Source organism: Protopterus annectens, chromosome 11.part0 (assembly GCF_019279795.1).
Source record: "Protopterus annectens isolate FY-2018-M chromosome 11.part0, PAN1.0, whole genome shotgun sequence".
NCBI lineage: Eukaryota > Metazoa > Chordata > Ceratodontiformes > Protopteridae > Protopterus > Protopterus annectens.
Window position 1 is genome coordinate 246992503 of NC_056745.1, and position 20971 is coordinate 247013473.

The 20971-nt window shown below is 36.7% G+C and overlaps 1 long non-coding RNA gene across 1 annotated transcript; it reads left to right on the forward strand.

Moving 5' to 3' along the window:
• The first annotated feature begins 257 nt into the window (after positions 1 to 257).
• Positions 258 to 2470, forward strand: LOC122815305. The gene is made up of 2 exons (XR_006366945.1): positions 258 to 1548; positions 1642 to 2470. It is a non-coding gene; the product is annotated as an uncharacterized LOC122815305 (long non-coding RNA).
• The last annotated feature ends 18501 nt before the right edge of the window (positions 2471 to 20971 follow it).

The following is a 20971-nucleotide window of genomic DNA, read 5'->3' on the forward strand; positions in this document are numbered from 1 at the left end:
TCCAGGCCCTTGTCTAGCAGGGCGACTGACATGATCCCTGGGGTGAATTTCCTGTCTCCCATCCAATCATCAAGGTTCCTTTTGAAGAGGGCCAAAGAGGCGCTCTGCTTGATATGTATGGGCAGTCTATTCCAGAGTATGGGGAGTCTCTATGTCAGGAACCTATCCCTCCAGCATGTTTTGTTGATTGTGATGACAAGGTTTAGATCCCTGGAGCGTGTGGCTCTGAGGGATTGGGATTTCTTTAAGTGGAGCATGTCCAACAGCTCAGGGTTTGACATGGCCTTGTTAAGTAGAGATCACCTCTGAGTAGACAATATGCCACAGAGTATAGCTGGAGTTTTTTAGACGGTCAGTATATGGCATCTGCTTTACCTCCTATAAGACAGCTGATAGATGATTAGTTTTACAATGCTTCATTGTGCAATAAATTTCACATCTCATTATTTAAATTAAAGCAGAATTAGCTGTTGTCATTGTCTGTCCATTGTTATTTCTCACATGCTTCAGAATTCGAGCCTTTTTACTGCAAAATATTATTAAATATATTTATTCATCTGCTCATGTTATCTTGTAAAAACTGGTCACACCAAGGCTATGAAGAGCTATTCTCAGGGGTCACTGGTATGCTGCCAAGAGAATAACATATCTTTTTTCCAGTAAATGCCATGAGATGTTTAGCACTCACCTAAGTTACCCCCAGCTAAGGTAGATTAGACCTCTGCTTTATGTTTCAGCCATCAGGCACATCATGAGTTCAGCACCCCCCAATGTTGTTCTGTAGTGTCAGTACTGGAACGTGTTTCCAAGTAACTGTGTGTCAAGAGACCCCCCCCCCCCCAGCAGTCTGATTTTGCTACCATCAAAAGAAAGGGTACTAACTGTAAGAGTAATAACTGAAAACAATACCCATGCTGCAGTTTCCTGCACATTAAATTTAATTTCATAGGTACAAACATTAAAACATAAGAATGAACAGTACTTTAAATAGTTCAGAGACAGTGCTGGTTTGTCAATTACTTGACCACTTGTAAGGCAGATATGTATTCTTTGCTGAAGAGCTGTATGGACAGAATTTGCACCATGTTTTTAACTTAGAGTCACAATACTGTTTTAAGTACTGTACTAGCATTTTATTTTTATTGACAATTTACACTGCTAACTGCCAGGTGAAGTGGCCTTATGACAACTGTTTGACAACATTTTCTTTCAGCATTTCAGCATTCTGTTGAGTTAGTTTGCTAATGACATTCTATATGTATTCTAGGGATACTTTAACTTCTTTGTGCATTATTTTCTTTATGGCTTGTGCCATAAGATCTGTAATAGTACTACATTTACCTGATGCTTGTTGTGCCATTTAGAGTTTTTCATTAGTATGCATATATTTCTCATATTCTGATTTCTGCAGAACTCTATAATCAATTGTAATTCATTGATTATTATGTTAGCAATTCTGTTTCTGACCTGCCTATGATGGCTTTATCAGCTAAGTGATAGAAATGGAACTCCTAAATGAAATATTGCTCTCAAAACTGTTAATCAGAGGTTCTAGAGTATATGATACATGTTACAGAATCTACACTTATGTTAAGAGCTGCAGCAAGTTTACAACCAAACTCTAGATACTGTTAATCAGAGGTTCTAGAGTATATGATACATGTTACAGAATCTACACTTATGTTAAGAGCTGCAGCAAGTTTACAACCATGAAGAAGACTTGATTTTTTATAAAGCACAAAGGAGGCAGAGCTATTACCAGTTGACAAAATCAGATCTATTCACTCCCCATCAGTACTATTTACTTCTGTTTTCAATGAGCAGAGTTACAGTGTTAAACTTAAGGTTGCTGGCATGTGGGATTTTAAAGTTTTGTCCTTAACCCCGAGATAAAGCAATCTTGGATTTAATACATATAGACTGGTAAAGGGTGTAGAAAGCTAGTGCACCACATCTTGACTTGGGGGGGGGGGGGGGGGGCTTGTGTACCTGTAAAAGAACTTATTTTATTTTTTATTTCATCCATTAGAGGTTTTTGTCAATTAGTCCTGGCGAGCTGGGGATTAATGGGTTTTCCAAAGATGGTTAATTGTGGATTCCCACAAGTAATTCAGTGCCTCGGGTTTAAAATACTAACCACGGAAAGGAGTTTAGACTTTTGGCATCTGCATACCATGGCAGCTTTTTTGATGACTGTATGTGAACATGTATGTTTTATAAAGATTATATAAGTCTGATGATAATAATAATAAACAAAGTCTGATGATAATAATAATAATAATAATAATAATAAAAGCAATTTCTACTTGTGTATTCAGTAAATGTACTATGTGTATGTGGATCTGTTTTTAATGTACACCTGAGTAAGGGAAGCAAACCCTTTCATAATTCATTTATAAAATGTATCAAAATATGTACCATAAGTCCATTTGTCTGCTTTAGCACAATAAATTATGCAGCTTTAAGATGAGAGACTTCATTTTGTTTTGATATTTCAACTTTATTGGACTAAATTTCAATATTTCCATATGTGGATATTATTTAATCATTATCAACACCACTTAAAACATTCCTATTTTCAAAGTCCAATTACAAAAAGATATCATTCAATCTTACCAGAAAACAAAGGAAATAAACAGCTTGAAACATCAAAATGGTTCACATAAAAGTATTTACAATTTATATCCCCTTACCTTCCCAGCTCAAACCCTTCCCCTACAAAATAATCACTGGCAACTTTCCCTGTTCTGTTCCTAAATTCCTCAGATTAAACTCATATGCAGGCTGCTGGTAATAAGCCTTCTAACCTCTTTCCTGAAGTCCAGTGGAACTCCTTCCTCATACCCTAAAACAAAAAGTTTTTTGGAGAGGTGCCTTGCATCAGGCCCAGTGGCCTTCAGCTTACTCTCAGTTTCCTTTCTGAAAAATTCTAGCTCAGTGCACTCCAAAAATATATGAATCCACATTCCTCTCTCTTCCTTACATCTCCAGTGACTCTCCACCAGCTCTCTAAACATTCTTGCCAACTTTGCTGCTGTATAAAAATACTTATGCACCTCCGTGCAAACATTTTGAATTTCATAACCTTAGAACTATCTCTGGGAGTTTTCAGAACTTTCCTCCATTTTTCTGTTCCTATCCCTTCCCCTAATTCCTTCTCCCTGCTTATCCTTTTCTTCTCACTCTGACCCTTATTACCCCCAGTCATTCCTTTGCTGCTTGTAATAGTCCACTGTTGTGCTTTCCTTCTACTATTCTGTCTTCTGTTTCCTTAATTATCTTTGGACTTTGCCTTTCTTGTCATACCTGACCTTCTAATTGTTTTCCATTTGTTTGTCATTCCTTTATACTCCCATATTACGCTCTCTTCTAAACCATATTCCATTTTAACATCTCCCAGTCTTTTAACCTCCCCCTTTTAACAGTTTGTGACCAATATTTTATCTCCCTTTGTTTCCTTTTCCACCTTCAGGTGACAGCTTCTTTCTCTCTCATCTTCCTCAATACTCTTATTGATAAAATAAAATCTCTCAACTTCTTATATTCTTCTCTCCTCCATACAGAAACAAGACCGTTCATTCTCAGCCTCCTTACGGGTTTTGTACTAAATCACTGGAGAGCTACAGTCATTCTCCTGCATAAGGGAAGACTTTTCACAGACCCAGGCAATTACAGACCCATAAGTCTAAACAGCATCATATGCAAAGCCATGCTAAGATGTATAATGGAACTAACAAGTCAGGACATAGGAAATTTCTAAACATTGGACCCATTTCAGTTTGGATTCATCAAGGGCAGGTTATGTTTACTCAACCTTGTGGATTTTTTGAAAAGGTCACCAAAACAATGTATGCAAGCAAAATGATGCACACCACATACCCTGACCTGTCCAAAGCATTTGACATAATCCCCCACTCATGTATAGTGGAAAAGCTAAATAAACTGGGAATAAACCTCTATGTCTCCTGCTGGGTTGCCAACTGGTTCATAGATAGAATGCAGGTAACCAAAATAAGGGAAGTTACCTCCGCAAAGAGGCTGGTCACCAGTTGAGTTGCTTGGAGTTCTGTACTGGGACCTCTCCTGTTTGGCATCTACTTTTCTGAAGTTAAAGTCAAAACCAAAGGGCTCTGGCTGACTACATTTGCAGATGACTGCAAGCTAGTAACAGTCATGGAATCCCCACTGAATTAGCCATCCTGTAGGAAAGTTTGTCCCAAATAAATAACTGGTGCCAAAATCATGGACTGAAACTTAATACCAAAAATGTACTATTGTATTCTTTGGGAAGTCATCTACCAAGGGAACTACCACATTGACAATATGCCACTAAGCTATGACCCAGTTGTTGGATTTGGGAACTTGTATGGACAGTGACCTAACTTTTGTCCAACATGTGTCCATTGTTGTAAAAAAGACCTTCCATATTGTGCAGCTTATAAACAAATTAATTATGTCCAGATCTGGGGATGTCATCGTCCTCCTTTACTCAGCCCTCATTAGGCCAGTCATTGAATATAATATCCCCTTTGGCATGTATCTGTCCAGACAGGTTCCCTTCACATGGTCGACATTTCAGAATGTCGACATTCATATGGCCGAGACCATATGATCAACATTCGAAATGTCAGCCATGGGGAACCGGCATCTCCGTACAGTGTGGAATGAAAAGATTTCCACTTCTGCACTGTGGTGCAATCTCTGAGTTGGTATATTTAAATTCTGAGGGGGTGTGAGGAGCTTGCAATGTGAAGGTGCGTTTTGTTTTTTGTTTTTTTATTTTTTACTGGTATAGTCGATATTTCGAATGTCAATCATATGGTTTTGGCCATATGGATGTTGACATTTTGAAATGTCGACCATCAAATAGGTCTGTCCAGACACATGCAACCACTGGATCACCCACAGAGATACCTTAATAAAACAAGGCCTAAACAATATGTTCTGTATTAACCAACTCATAGCCCTGTCACTATACTCAGTATCCTGCAAACTGCTAAAGATGTGACTTGTGTCTGGCATACAAGACATCCACTGACCCATTACTAATGGATTTACTGCACATCAGCAAGTCAAACTACATCAGAAATATTCGGTCTAGGGATCTAAACTTCTAATGTAACATCAATAGAAAGGATTGGAAGTATGCCTCTCAACCTCTTAGACCAAAAAATCTGGACAAAGCCACAATAATGAGGGGACAAAGGCCCAAAAGTAAGGGACATTTTTAAATATTGCTCTTACAAACTTAGAAAGTTGACAGAACAGCAGGTTTTACATTAGCATAAATTTTCTGAAGTGTATGAAGTCTGAAACTCAAATGTCTATCATTTTTTTTACTTCAATCTTTAATGATTTGCCAGAAAACCACAATTTTATGAAAGTCTGTGAAAATCTCTACAGTTGAGAGGTATGATTGGAGGGCAGGTATATCTAGGGTTGCCAGCTGTCCAGTTTTCTAACAAATTGTCCGGTTACAAATTCCATTCAGAACCGGACATGTGAAGTCCAGGTTTTTGGTTTTGTTTTTAAATTTTGTGGCGTGGTGACATCAGGTCCCTCAGGGCTACCAGCCTGTCGGAACTGAGCTCAAGGAGCTCACTTCTGGTAGTGCGAGCGGGAAGCAGAAGCCAGCATTTAACTTTTCAAACGCGGAAGGGGAATGCATCGTTTTCAGAATGCAAGCGAGCAGCAGCAGTTCGACTTTGGATATTATTTAACTTCGTCAAATGGGGAAGGCATAGCAGAAGCCAGCATTGGGAAAGCATTATTAACAATGAAGGTAGTGTGTGTGTGTGTGTGTGTGTGTGTGTGTGTGTGTGTGTGTGTGTGTGTGTACAAACAAGACCATTATGTTTTAGGTTGTGAACTCTCTGAATGGGAAATGGGGTACATGACTTCATGATAAGTTAGCTATTTATACACAAGTATTGTGGACATTCTTATTTCAACATTATTTAACTTCACAGTACTGCAAGTCAACTAATGTAGTTCTGATGCCAAGAAACATTGCTGTTGAAATTAGAAAACCATAATCTTAATAGGTAACGTTAAAATCAGATGCCTTATCATAATCATTCCATCCTCAGGTAGATGCCTTAGGGCACCGATTCTTAAGAATCGGTCAGCTTGTGTTCCATCCATTTAAAACCTTTGGGAGTACAACTGGCACTCAAGCACTGTACTACCTCTGCAGCAATGCTGTGTACCACATACCTAGAGGATTACATACACATTTCATTCATATCTGGCTTTCCACGGACTCACCCTTCACTTTTTTTTTTTTTTGCTGTTTCCTCAGACTAAAAATTGACTCGTTAAGCATACAGTTAGGATGCTTATGCTGAACTTTGATTTCCAACAGCATATATTCCTACAAATAAAATCCAAAACATTTTACCATGTTAAACTCATTCCCTCATCTGCTTGCTGAAGTATTCACTTAATGAAAGTCCTCATCTGTGACATACAAAAGCTATGCTTTTGCTAGAACTATCATGAAACTTTCATTACACTCGATCACTTTCTTTAAAAACTTGGATTTCTGCTGTTTTTTTTTCCCAGAGGATATGCTCACAGATCCAAATCAATGATAAAGAATCAGCTGCACAAAAATCTCCAAAGACCTCCATTGAACAAGCCAAGGAAATTAATTGGGGAAAGGATTATTAATATTGCAGGAATTCTAACTTCTGTTGTAAAGCATTCGTTGCTGCACTTGAGCTCAAACCCAGTTTGGCTTACACTGGAACAGTTCTTTTGCACTCTGGTGGGAGCAGAGAGCTCAATTTAACCCTTCCAAGGTGGGAACTTCTGGTCAATAGATTATAGCAAAGGTGTGTAAATTGACGACCCTGCTAGTTTTCTGACCATCCACTAGTTGTCCACATTAAGCATATGCTCTGTAGCTTTCTATAAAAGGCATAAGTTCATTTTTCAAAAGCTGCAAGACCAATTGTGTCATTATGTATTGTTTTATACTAAACATGTATTTTTAGACCATGCTACACATTTTCAGGTCTGTGTTATTGATGTAAGATGTGATTGTTGTTAATACTGTCATTTCTTAGAACAGTTTAAAATGTTATCATCCTAAACTTGGGAAAACAATGTGCAATGCTGTTTCGATGAATGTGAGATTTAAAGGCAGAATAGTTTTAATGCTAAGTCTGTTTTCATTGTGAGACTGTATTGCTTTGTTTAGCAAATGTGTATCAGTCATTTGTGCTATAAAATTTGAAATACATGTTTTAACTTAAATCCAAATATCTGTAATCACTGGAGAAGTAAAGTAGAAGACATTATGCACAGTGAGAGTTTTGAACAGTGTTTATGGCAACTGGCATCCGGAACAGAAAAAGAGGGCATTCCCATCAGTTGATGTCATGGTGATGTCACAAAATGGGTGGGGCATGGATGGGAGAGGGGGTGGGAACGGGTGGAGTTATGGGTGATGCAAGGGGCGTGACCTTAGTCCAGTTTTAGCCACAAAGAAAGCCAACAACCCTAGGTATATCTCATAGAGTTTACAGATGCTATGAAACAGACTTCCCATCTACATAAAACAAAGTTGAACCCTATACATATTCATGTGCAACTTTGATCTATAGATGGGAGACAAACAATTTACCCCAAAACTGCCCCCTGTACTAGTAAAGTAAAGAGGCAGTTTCTAAATGTTTTGTCCAATGCATGACTTCCCTCAAGTTATCTATGGTATGATCCCATTTATTCTCATTACGAGTAATATATCATTATCAAACATGGAATAGGTAAGGCCAGTCAATAACTAAATGGAATAGGTTATTTTGAGCACAGAAAGGGAAACTGGCTAGGCTTAAAATGGCCTGCAAGGGCAGCTAGCCTATCTAGTATAATGGAATATAAACAGTCCCATTGTATATTTAATTCCTCCTACTCTACTTTTAATTCCTGTAAATCTACCTTCTTTATCCTCAGTCATCTCATCTATCTTAAACAACTCTTCTTCATTCGCAACATTACCCCTCTTTGCCATGTGCTTCCCCAGGAAACACTGGCTACTACTCCAGATCCTTCTCCTGTAACTCTTTTTTGCTCATCCAGATATTAATGTGTTTCCCATAGGGCTATGATTTTCACTCTCATAGGTTCATAGGTTCATAGATGAATGCTAGGATAACTGCCCTCAAGAACCATTTTAAGCCTAGCCAATAATCCAAAACCAGAATCAAATCTTGTACCATGCACTCATAAGGTGACAACCTTGACTATTATGCCAAACTCACCCCCTCAGTCCTCTAATATAGGCTCGGATTCTAAGAATAAATTAGAAATTTGATCTAACTCAATGTTCTCGTGTTCCTCTTCTTTTCCCACTCCTACTTTGCCTGTCTCACAGAAGTCTGATTCCCTGATGTCTCCAGTGCCATTTTACCTCTCCAGTGAATGTCTCTTTTACTTTTAATATTCCCATTTTGAAATAAGATTCCACACTCCATCTGAACCGTATGCTCCCTTTTCTCAAGTTAACTATATACACATATACAAGATTTGCTTCATCGCTCAGAGTACACTACGCTGTGAATCGGATAAGCACCCGGCTGCCCCTAAATTCTGTCATTGCTATGACAGTGCACATCAGCGATTAAGATATTTGCTTTGCTCTCTCCACATACATCCTTCAAGCTTGCCTCCATCCCCCCTCAACTAACCATGAATACTCATCTCCCCCATAAAATTACAGATCTTAAGAGAGCGTGACCCATCTGTCTGAGGCTAAGACCCAAATATACTCTTTTTTCACTTTCTTCTTTGACTGCTCTAAGTAAAAATTAAAACCTTCCAGCTAGCAAATTCTGTTATTCTTGTCACTCAGTATTCATTCTGTCCCCTTGTATCCGCAGCCATCTTTCACCTAACATCCTTTCCCCTCTAATAATCATTACCTTGAAACTTAACTTTTCCATCTTTCCATCTGCCATTGTCAGTAATTCCTTCCCACCATATACTCGCGTTTTGAACAATCACTATTCTCTGACTGTATGTAAAATGCATCCAATTTAAACCAAGCAGCCTAATGTTAATTTTGGCTGCTGATGCATAGCTGTTTATCCATAATCTGCACCTTATTTAATTCTACCCAATGCCCCCCCCCTTGTTATTTACCAGGGATTCTCTATAACATCAAGCTGCATATAGGATGAACTTTCCCTTACTACTCTAACTCCCTACCCTAGGATTTTATGCTTCATCCCGATTTATGTAAACTAAACTCCCCCGTTTGCTTCCTGTTTGGTTTTATCCTGATGTAAATACATACCCAGTGATACAGACACTCTAGATATTTGCTTTGTACTACTCTAAGCTCTCTTCTTACTGTTCACCTCAGCTCCTTTACTCACTCCCTAACTTGCCTATTCCAACTTTCTAATTACATGTCATCCCCTGTGTGAGCATCGTATAATTTAAACATTGCATGCACTGGATAAAGAATACAATAAAAAGCAATTTGCAGTAGTTCTTCAATAATAAGAAAAAGCAAATACATATTAAATAAACAGTCCGGTACACTTTCATTAAAACTTTTTTCCACTTTTAAAATGTCCGCCTCTACCAACAAAGAGCAATAACTATGATGAGCAGCTCACAGGATCATAAGATACTAGGAAATTACCAGGCTATCAACCCAGAAGTCATTTTAGGCCTAGCCATTTCATACCAATGTAGTACCACAGAAATGCTAGTCAATATCCAAGATCACATTTAGTGATGACTGCCCACTAGAGCTCTCCTTCCCACTCTGCATAATCCCTGGTGGGTCTATATTAGAACATCAAAGTTTCAAAACTTTGAATGTTCTAATATCGACTCCTATTAAGCGAATGCTTACAACATCGAACATGCAGAATAGCAAATTTTTTCCTAGGGAAAAAATTCACTGTTCCAAAACACATGCACACAACACAAGCACGCAAAGCAAACAGCAATCCACACACATACACCTACACTCTTACCTACAGTAACCCTACACTAAACTGTACATGCACCACTAACTATCCACTTACCTTAACTCAAACCCTAACCTTAAGGTCCATCACTATCACACACTCACGTCACCCACACCCTAACTCTAACTCACCTACCCCGCCCTATCCCTCACATCCACACAATCGCACACATACCTAACCCACGCCCTAACCCTAACTCACCTAACCCATGCCCAGTCGCACACTTACCTGAACCCCACCTGTAACTTTCCACCACAGCTCTGAAAATAGCAAAACGACAGAAACGGACAACCAAATTCTTTCCCTAGGAAAAAATTCAGTTTTCTGTAGCTTCGCTATTTTCAGCATTCACTAAATAGGGGTTGATATTAGAACATTCGAAGTTTTGAAACTTCGATGTTCTAATAAAGACCCATCCCTGGTATATGCATTTTAACTATGACTAAGAGCAGGTACATGCTATAAATAACTAACAAGACCATGTGCAGTAGAACCCAATAAAAAAATTAAACAATAAACAAGAGTGAGTGAACCACTACTAGATCACGCTTTTAATTGTCTTTCCTGTTGGTATAGAAAGTAGTCTGAACAAAGCATTACATTGGCCCCGAATACCCCAGTTTCACACGCGTTCATTGTTTGTCCCTTTGCAGAATGCATTTCCCTACTTCATTCACTACCATTGCTTTCTCTGTCAGTCTCTTCTGTCTTGTAAACAATGGAGAATAGTCCCATCTCTCTGTATGCTATGCTGCTGCTATCTTTTGATCCCTCTTTCTGGCCCATTCTTCTATTTGGCTATCTTGGATCCTGCCAACGTAGTGCCTCCTTGAGATTTGTTGAATCGTTTAAATTATCTGTGCAGATGAATCTTTATTGTAACAGAATACAGTAATTGCCATCTCATGTTCTTTCCTTGCATATCCAAATCACCAGATTAAAAGATGCTTTCTTCCTTCTGATCTTGAAAGAAAATTCCTGGTCCTCAAGTACTTGTGCATCCACTTCTGCCATCTTCTTTCTTGTGATCCATAAACAAGTGAGTAGCTGTTCCTTTATTTAATATGTTGGAAATCTAACAACAATTGCTCTTGGTGGCATAGGGGTATCTTCCTGCAGTCTCCAAACCATTTAGAGTGCCATCTGTATTTGTGTAAGGTCCATCTTTGACCAATCTGTCAATAGTTTCTGCATGGATGCCTTGCAATCATCCTTTTCATATCTTTCAGGTATTCCTACTACATTAATATTTTTCCTTCTTGCTCTTTCCTCCAAATCCGCACACTATTCCAAACAGCCTAGCCTCACTTCCACTGCTTCTCAGTCAATCCCTGGATGGCATCTGAATGGTCATTTAGCTCTTGTTGCATCTCATCCAGCCACTTTACACACTGTAGAAGATTTTCTTGTAATGCTGTTTTAACTTGCTTTATCCCTCATCATATCATTATAAGAGATACCTTACATTCAGGTTTCTCCTCCATGTTTATATACCACTGCCATCTGTTGTCTTTACTCTTCGCACTTAATTTTGACTTCCTTATTTTCTGTCCCATTCAAACAAAACAGTATATATGCTATTCAAAGACAAAGCATAGCTTTTCAACCTTTTTCCTTCTTACAACCCACAGTACTTAAGCAATTGAGTCTGATCAGGATGCTGAAATGCCGGAAGTCTCAGAGAGACTTCATACTGTTGTTATACTAATATATTTCTTTGATTGAGATACCTAAGTTCAGTACCATGACAAAAATATGTGTCCGCTAAACAAGGATAACTATCAACCTAAATGAGTGGTATTGGAGTGAACCTAACCCAAGTGGTATTAGAGAATGGCTTAAGTGAATGTGGTAAAAATCCATGCTTGGTAAGTATTTTTCCCTAATAATTGTCAAATAACTACTGCTATCAGTGAAAGAGAAGAAAGCAAATGGGATCCAGTGTTGCTGATAAAAAATTCTTCTTTATGCTATACCGCAGTGTGAATAACAGATGAATTCCAAAATTCAAGAAGCTGGCGTAAGACTAGAACCCACAGCCTTCTGATCTTTCAGCATATATATATATATGGATCTACTTCAGTAGGTCAAACTTTTAGAAGTTCGAACCACATATGGCCGAGACCATATGTTCAAACTTGTAAAAGTTCTAACTCTGAAGTAAAAACAAAACAAAAAAAAAAAAAACAACACAAAACAAAACTAAACATCTGAAGAAGTGGGGTGTAGCCCCCCCTGCACCCCCCCACTTAAATATACCAATTCCAATATCACACTACATTGCGGAAATGGGAAATCTTCCCATTCTGCACTGTACAGAGATCTCCATTCAGTCCGATCAAACCTTTACAAATTTGAACATATGGTCACTGCCATATGAGCTTCATACTTGTAAAAGTTCGCTCTACTGAATGGGACCCATATACATGTGTGTGTGTGTGTGTGTGTGTGTGTGTGTGTGTGTGTGTGTGTGTGTGTGTCTACAGATGCCTAAATACATGCATACACACACTCTGCTAGACCAGTGCTGAGAACTAGGGAGCATGGGAGAAGAAAGGCCTACCATGGCATATACAATGGGAGGAGCACGACAGAAGGCTGATTCAAAGCCAAACATGAAACAGAAACTGAAGGAAATAAGTGTCAGTTGTTCTTGTCTGAATATTTAAAATATTCCTCACTAATTAAATTCACTCATCTATAATCTTCGATGTAATTCTGGGAGGAGTCCCCTGGACTTTGTGTAGAAGGAGAAGGCAGCCTGAGCGTGTGGACTAAAAGCTTCTTTTCCTGAGGAAAGAACTATAACTGCTCTGGATTTGATTTATCTTACTTATACTATAAAGGTAGAGGAATTCTACAAGTTGCTGCAGATCTTCTTGTATGTTGTAATGTGCCTAGTTAAATACATGCATCTAAAGGACTGAGAAACTGTTTCTTAATTTTTTCAAAGTAAAGCTATGACTTAGTACTGTTATCTTTGCTGTGCACTGAAAAATACCACTGAGGAAAGAATGACTTCCTTTTTAGTTTGAAGTGAAGCAGCTAATTTCCTGTTTTTTTTTTAATCTCTTTTTGTTGTTATCAAGTAAACCTTCATTTGTCCAAGTCCCCTTCAATAAACACACATCATGCTGAAAGACATTTGACAACCTTTATTAAACTTCCATAAACATAACTTCATTAACCAATATTATTTATTAATCACAAAACAGTATATATATATATATATATATATATATATATATATATATATATATATATATATATTTGTGTGTGTGTGTGTGTGTGTGGGGGTCTACTTCTAAATTTTGAAGTTTCAAAACTTCAAATTTCTTATGGTTGAGACCATAAGATCAAAGTTTTGAAACTCTGAACTGTTTAAATGGAGTGGGGATCAGTATATTTACCATTTTCCTTCCTGTATTACTGTCTTGGATTTAGTATATTTAATTAGCAGGAGGTGTGAGGGGTGCTGGGGGGGGGGGGGGTTGTCCCCTACAAAAACATAACAAAACTTTTTTTTTGTTTTTATTGTTTTGTATCTACATTTTGAAGTTTCAAAACTTTAAAGTTTAAGTTTTGAAACTTCGAAATTTAGAAGTAGACCTATATATATATATATATATATATATATATATATATATATATATATATATATATATATATACAGAGAGAAAGAGTATTATACAGTTTAATTTAAATAAGAGTAATGCTTCTGCAAAGATTATCAGCTCTGTTAAAGTATACTTGTTTCTTTAAGGACAGAGTGATGCTTGGCTTCTTTTGTGAAAACGTTTGTTTATAGAGCTAGCAAATGTAGTATAAAAACGGAGCAGAAAAAAGCCCAACCACAGAGTGTTGGCCATTTTGAGAAAAGGGAGTTGATATCCAGAGCAGCAGCTCTGAGAAGGAGAAATGACCACAATAGAAGAAGACCTGGAAGTCAAAAGTGGAAATTGTTTGTGGCAGATGAGGCCAGAGACACATAGCAGCAAAGATCAGCAGTATAAGACTGAGTTAAAGGCACTTGTTGTTCTAGTAACTAAACCTGAAGATCTACTTATTTGGAAGAAACTGCATTTGGTTTCACATGCATGTAATAAACTGCATTTTTATAACACTAATGGCTTCATTTGCTTTATTCTTCCACTTCAGTAGAAAATATATACATTTTGGCACGTTGTTAATAATAAAATCTTGAGCCTACATATATTCCTGCCAACATGAAAGTATTTTCCCAGAAAGAGAGAGACACTGTCTGTTCCAAGTATTTTACGTGTGCTTGTGTACATATCCATTTACCAAGGTGACTATGGCAGGGCAGTTACTATAGACCATAGTGCACCTGCAGCAACTAGGATGTTCATGTTAGCTAAGTTGATAGTTACCCCAAGGACAGTGTTACTATTAAAATAACTTGGCCTATGATGAGTATCTGAAGGCATATCTTACTAACTTTGAGTGATTAGGCAGCTGAAAGAATAGGAAAGATTTAACTGAGCCAGAATCTTATGAACACCGATAACTGGAAAACTACTGAGAGCCTTCATGGAAATGGAAGGAACTGATTACCAGACTACAATAAAGTAAAAATGGTAATAAAATGGTAAGGTCACACTAATGTAAGATACACCATGTAACTGCTTTATTGTTAGATTTTAAGGTTTTAAATTAATATGATAGAATGATAAAAGCTGACATATTTAAAAGTTATTTGCCTAATTCATTAGGAAATTTTATATATCAAACTGACCCTAAAGACTCTGAATGTTTTGTTATATTAGTACAAAGATTGTTATACCAGGAAGGTATGTGCAGAAGTGAGCAGTCTAGACCTGTAGTCAAACCTGTGTTAAAAGATGGAAACAGTTAAACATCAACAGCTGTAGATTTACTGTGTTTAAATGTGGAAAAGGTCACTTTACTAGATTTTCTACTAATGATGGTATCATTGTTGCACCTGTGAAAACTGTTACCTCTGAGAAGCATGCTACCAGTGAGTTTTGCCTATAGAATACAATAATGTAACTGCTAGGATTGTTGAAACTACTTTCTGTTACCGCTCTGCTCAAACATCTAAAAAGTACAATGTTTAGGGAGCTGTAAAGATTAGTGTGCCCAGACATTATGGTAAATTTTCAAAAGTGACAGTATGCGAGTCAAAAAGGAAATGTCCTACTTACAAATTAGTTGTAGTATGCATTCATACTGGTAAGAAACAGTATCCTGTTATGCAACAATATGGTGTTTGAGAAGGCAGTTCATCCTGTTTTTATCATCAACAGTTAAGCATACAACATCCTAACAGGAAAAATGTTCCCCACTTTAAAAATTCATAGGGGCAATAGAAAGAAGGTAGTTATTTTTTGAGAGACCACCCTGACAATGCAGGAAGGGAAATCAATAAATGAATAATTTATTGGATTGATCCCTGCATAATCAAAGAAAGGGAGGACAGCCCCCAGATACAGTCATTGGAGTGGCTTGCCCCCAATGCAAATACATCTTGGTAGGTGATAAGATTTTTATCAAGAATAAATCATGCACTACAAATTCTAGGTATAATTGTGATACCAAAAGCGTTACATATGTAGCTTTATGCGACCACTGCAACGCATTCTACATTGGCAAAACAGAAAGAAAAATTAAACAGCATATATATGAACACTGTTATGCCATAAGTAAGAAAGACACAAATAATGCATTGGCTAAACACACATTGGATTGTCCTGGTCATGGTTTTAAATTTTTCATCCTCCAACATAGACATATGGACATGAGGGGGACCTTGGCAAATATTATTAGAGATAGATGAATTGATGTGGCAAATTAGAACAGGGGCACACATCTTTCCAGGGCTCAATGAAAATGTATCTATTAAAAGTATTTTGAGACTTTTAGCTTTGAGGAGATAATTCACACAAGTATGCACTTAAAATAGTCGGTGAAATACTAATGCTTTATGCTTCATGTATTTTTCATATACTTCTGTAATAATCAACTATTTTACCTATTAGTGCATAGTAGTTTAATACTTATTTGATATTTTAATACATTCTTGTATTTTTGATATGCTTTAACATAGCTCATAACACTGTATAACTTTGTTATATTTTTTACATTTTAAATTGGATGGGTTTGGGCTGACTGCTTAGTATTTTGGGTATACATAATAGTATGTGTACTCATACATTTTTTCGTTGGCTTATTGCTTATTTTTATTTATATTTTGATGTATATTTCAAAAATTATATATATATATATATATATATATATATATATATATACATACATACATATTTATATGCTATTAGAGCACGTCTTTTATTTGTTTGTTTTGGAGATTTTATTGTGATCCCCCTTTAATTTATAATGAAGCATCATTAACTAATTGAGGTGATTTTAATTTACTATAAAAAGACTGTTAATTGAATTCTACTTTGCCTGAAGAAGGTGAGGCATAGTCCACACAGAAAGTGCTTATTAAAACATTTTTTTGTATTGTTGCTGGCTCTTATTGTGTTTTTATACGCCTAGTTTTGCTTTATTTGGTTTGTTTTTCGTGTTTTGCTGTTTTGGATTAGTTCAATTATGGCAAATGAAACCGGAGCAGCAACCCAAAACTTATTCTCTCAGGATGAAAATACCAATGGTAATCAGGATAATTCCATTGGTAATTTAATCCCCCTTGTTCAACTGCTTCTCGGGTGAGTTGACTCCTTAACGCAACAGTTTGATGCTTCTGGCCTTAACAAAGTCAATGCACCACAGAGAAGACTCAGTGAGGTGAACAGCGGTCAGTCTAATAATACAGGTCCCGGTAGAATGGCAGCTTGTAACTCACACCTTCTACCTATTAACAACACTGTTTCTGATTCCGGACCGGCACGTTTGCATTCCAACTCGAGACAACTTAGCGGTAACGTTTTATTGAACCATGAAGGTGCCCTTCCTTCTATGGCAAGTTTTCTCAGCAACAATAACTTTTTTGGTATTGAAAATGGAAATAATGCCGGCTCCGGAGCTGACAACAAACCTGTGGTGAGTTCTTTGTCCAACAACATAAACAATTTTGATTTTAAACTGTACAAATGCAGAAAGTTGCAGCTTGAAGTCTCTTATTTGCAGGAATGCATTGAAAAGAAGATTATACCAAAAGGGTTGCGCCAGTGGCGCTACCCAGTAGATTTGGTGGAAGATTATTTATTCCACCGGGAATTAATAGCACTCTTTGACCATCAAGGCTTTGAGTTTTTGCATTCCCTTATAAACTTTTACAATACTGACATTGGGCTTTTAAAGGCTGAATTAGAAATTTTAGAACATGTGATTAAATCTCATTGTGATTTTCCTCGTTACAAGTATGAGTACTGCAGAATTTTTACAAGCATTGAGGCTACTATGGCTAAATTGTTAATTACAAAAAAGAAAAAAATAGCCAGAGACATACATGACTATTTTAACAATAAAGCATATCCAAGGCCCTCTTTTAATACATTTAATGTTTCTACCCAAATCTCGACCATTGATAATGGAAACACAGAGGCAAGGGCTAATAATTCAATGCAAGAAAACCCTCTTAATGATGATAGCGAAACGCAGCCCCTAAGGTGCAGTGAAAGACTTAACACCAATAACAACAATAGAGACAACAATGCTGCTGCCAATAACAATCAGCTTAGGGGGGCTAATAGTAACACGAATAGCATGCATGGACCCAACCAGCAGGGTTTTCGGACAAATCCCAAAGCCAAAAAAAACAACTGCAATCCAACAGGAACCAACCACAAACAAAGCACAGAAGGAAACAACAGAGGAGATAGTTTGTGGTTTTGCTCACGGATTGCAACCCCGTATCCACACAAGCTCTGAAGGGGATTTTAGTATTTACAACTATACTGCACTAGATGTCAACCAAGATATGGTTGACTTTTTTTCAAAAGGGTTGACTTTCATCCCTGGCAAGAGAATGGACATTGCTAAAACTGTTATTGATCTGAAACTATTTGTCCGTGAACTTAACCTCAACTTGTTAATCGGGGAAAGTTCCGCCCTTGTTAGTTCTATTAGGGTTTCTAGTTTATTTAATCCACCTTTACACTCTAGCCTTAACCTTTTTGAAAGAATGTGCAATATGGATTTTAGAGCTATTGTTGACAATCATATCAACAACCACCCAAATAATATTAATAATAACATTAGTACACTTGAATATGATTTCTTAACTTGTTAAATGATTGTAATATTAGGGTTATGAAGCCCGATAAGCGTGGGGGGCTGGTGTTTATGGACCACTGTGCATACATTGAAAGTATGAATAAACATCTCAATACCGATGTTTACACGCAGGTCACTGTTAACGAAGTCAACATAGCGTATAAAAAGATTAGGTGCATATTAGGTGATTTATTCTTGGAAGGTTTTATAGATATGGATTTGTATCAATACCTGTCTATGATTGCACCCAAGACACCAGCCCTATTTTGTACTCCTAAAATCCATAAAACTATTATTGAACCCCCTTTTAGACCTATTGTGGATGGTCGTGGGTCAATAACATATGGGTGTGCAAGATATATTGACAGTGTGTTAAAACCATTGATTGAACGTGAGCCTCAAATTTGTAAAGACTCATGGAGTTTCCTCAGTAACATCAACAAGTTGAAGTATGAGGCCGATGTTTGTTTTTCGACAATTGACATTAAAGATCTATACACTGTCATACCCCAAAAGTTAGGCCTTGAGTGGATCAGGGATTTTTTGGCTTCTAAGAATATTGAAGATAACACCATATATTTGGTTGAAACCCTGCTGGAGATAGTTTTGACCAACAACTTTATGATCTTTGAGGGGCAATTTTACTTGCAAAGTACCGGAGTGGCAATGGGGTCACTGTGTGGTGGCAGTTTTGCAAATGCCATTATGGCTCATTGGGAAAACATGTTATTATTTACAAACCACTTGTTTCAAGAAAATGTCTCCTGGTACACAAGATACCAGGACGACATGTTTTGTATTTGGAAGGGTGATAAATCTTTAGTACCAGCTTTTATTAATAATATTACTCAGATGACTAACTTTCTTGAGTTTACGTATAATTTGGATGAGAATAGTATCAACTTTCTTGACATTTTGTTGGTGAACGGTAGACGTAACTTTAGATATAAAAGCGTCATATACAGGAAACCAACTTATTCCAATGCATTCTTGCATTTCACTAGTAGCCACCCTTACCATCAAAAAGAGCCGTTGTAAAAGGCCAGATGGTAAGGGCGGCTAGAATGATCTCAGATGATTTAGATTTTGAGATGGAATGTGAACATCTGCAATGTATGTTTATGAATAGAGGCTACCCTAGGAATTTAGTAGTTAATATTAAAAAGGAAGTATTATACAAACAAAGTATTGGGCACTTTAAACCATTGCTAAGTGAACAAATTGAACTAAATGAAGGAAACGAATTAGAACAAGGGGAAGCCCTTATAAGAAGCAATAAAAGTGCTTACAAGATTAGTTTCTTATGCTCATACTCCTTGGACTACCAAAACATCAGAGATATTTTGAACAAAAACTGGAACATCATTACTGAGGACCAAACTTTATGTAAGACCTTAGGGGTTAAGCCTAAAATTACCTATAGGAGAGGTCCCAACTTAAAGGCTTTGTTAGAAAAAAAAGAGAAAGCCACACTCTAACAGACCCAATGGTATGTTTAAATGTGGGGCTTGCCCCCAATGCAAATACATCTTGGTAGGTGATAAGATTTTTATCAAGAATAAATCATGCACTACAAATTCTAGGTATAATTGTGAGACCAAAAGAGTTACATATGTAGCTTTATGCAACTACTGCAATGCATTCTACAATGGCAAAACAGAAAGAAAAATTAAACAGCGAATATATGAACACTGGTATGCCATAAGTAAGAAAGACACTACACATTGGATTGCCCTGGTCATGGTTTTAAATTTTTCATCCTCCAACATAGACATATGGACATAAGAGGGGGACCTTGGCAAATATTATTAGAGATAGATGAATTGATGTGGCAAATTAGAACAGGGGTACACATTTTTCCAGGCCTCAATGAAAATTTATCTATTAAAAGTATTTTGAGACTTTTAGCTTTGAGGAGATAATTCACACAAGTATGCACTTAAAATAGTCGGTAAAATACTAATGCTTTATGCTTCATGTATTTTTAATATACTTCTGTAATAATCAACTATTTTACCTATCAGTGCATAGTAGTTTAATACTTATTTGATATTTTAATACATTCTTGTATTTTTGATATGCTTTAACATAGTTCATAACACTGTATAACTTTGTTATATTTTTTACATTTTAAATTGGATGGGTTTGGGCTGACTTCTTAGTATTTTGGGTATACATAATAGTATGTGTACTCATACATTTTTTCGTTGGCTTATTGCTTATTTTTATTTATATTTTGATGTATATTTCAAAAAAAAAAAAATATATATATATATATATATATATATATATATATTTATATGCTCTCAGAGCACGTCTTTTATTTGTTTGTTTTGGAGATTTTATTGTGATTCCCCTTTAATTTATAATGAATCATCATTAACTTATTGATGTGATTTTAATTTACTGTAAAAAGACTGTTAATTGAATTCTACTTTGTCTAAAGAAGGTGAGGCATAGTCCACACCAAAAGCGCTTATTAAAACGTTTTTTTTGTATTGTTGCTGGCTCTTAATGTGTTTTTATACGCCTAGTTCTGCTTTAGTTGGTTTGTTTTTCATGTTTTGCTGTTTTGGATACATTCATTGGAGTATATTAATCCAGAAAAAGTCAATCCATACTACTTGAATACAAGAAGTTGATTAGATTCACTGAGAGTGAAAGGACATTCTCTGCATAACATGATCTGTCAGTTTGAATGGGGCAGCATAAAAGAAGAGAGCATGTAAATGGGAGAAGCTCATGCCTTAAAACATTACATC